Source organism: Cebus imitator, unplaced genomic scaffold, assembly GCF_001604975.1.
Source record: "Cebus imitator isolate Cc_AM_T3 unplaced genomic scaffold, Cebus_imitator-1.0 Scaffold102, whole genome shotgun sequence".
NCBI lineage: Eukaryota > Metazoa > Chordata > Mammalia > Primates > Cebidae > Cebus > Cebus imitator.
In genome coordinates this window covers 121,633-123,136 of record NW_016107417.1, presented here as the reverse complement: position 1 = coordinate 123,136, position 1,504 = coordinate 121,633, and positions in this window count along the sequence as shown.

Below are 1,504 nucleotides of genomic sequence, written 5' to 3'. Positions count from 1 at the left end.
TATCTAAACAACTAACAAACAATTAGCCGTGTACAATAGAAACTACAAGACACTGCTGAAAGAAATTAAACATTAAAAAATGGAAACACATTCCATGTATATCAATTGGAAGACATCAATCCCTATCAAAAATCTCAATGGTGTTTTCTTACAGAAATAGAAAATCCATTCTAAAATTAATAGGGAATCTCAAGAGACTGTAAAAAGCCAAACAATATTGAAAAAGAACAAAGCACACTTCCTTATTTCAAAACTTACTACAGGCTGGGCATGGTCGTTCACGCCTGTAATCTCAGCACTTTGGGAGGCCAAGATGGGTAGATCACGAGGTCAAGAGATTGAGACCATCCTGGCCAACATGGTGAAACTCCGTCTCTACTAAAAATACAAAAAATTAGCCAAGCGTGGTGGCATGTGCCTGTGGTCCTAGCTACTCAGGAGGCTGAGGCAGAAGAATTGCTTGAACCCAGGAGGCGGAGGTTGCAGTTAGCCAAGATTGCGCCACTGCACTCCAGCCTGGTGACAGAGCAAGACTCCATCTCAAAAACAAAAACAAAAACAAAAACACTACAAAGCTACAGTAGTCAAAACAGTATGGTACTGGAATAAAGAGACACATCAACCAATGGAATAGAATAGAAGCCCAGAAATAAACCCTGGCATACATGGTCAAATGATTTTTTTTTTTTTTTGAGACATATCACTCTGTCGCCCAGGCTGGAGTGCAGTGGCACAATCTCAGCTCACTGCAACCTCCACTTCCTGGGTTCAAGTGATTCTCCTGCCTCAGCCTCCTGAGTAGCTGGGATTACAGGCATGTGCCACAGCACCCAGCTAATTCTTTTTATTTCTATTTTTAGAAATAAAAATAGAATCGTTGTAAATACTTGAGAGACAACTCTAGTATTTTTAGCAGAGACAGGGTTTCACCATGTTGACCAGGCTGGTCTTGAACTCCTGACCTCAAGTGATCTGCCCACCTCGGCCTTCCAAGTGCTGGGATTAGAGGCATGAGGCACCATGCCACGGTCTATGGTCAAATGATTTTTCACAAGGGTCAGGGCGGTTCCCATTCAATAGGGAAAGGACAGTCTTTTCAACAAATGGTACTGGGAAAACTGGATATCCACATGCAAAAGAACAGAATTTGACCCTTACCTAATGCTGTATACAAAAATCATAATGGATCTGAGACCTAAAACAAATTCTTAAAAGAAAACACGGGGCAAGAGCTTCACAGCACTGGATGTGGCAGTGATTTCTTGAACACGACACCAAACGCACAGGCAACAAAGGAAAAAAGACAAATTGGACTTTATGAAAAATGTTAAATGTGGTTCATCAAAAGATACTGTCAGAAGGCCAGATGCATTGACTCATGCCTGTAATCTCAGTACTTGGGGAGGCCAAAGTGGGAAAATGCCTTGAGTCCAGGAGTTGGGGACCACGAGCCTGGGCAAATAGGGAGACCCCCCATCTCTACAAATAATTTTTTTTTTTTTTT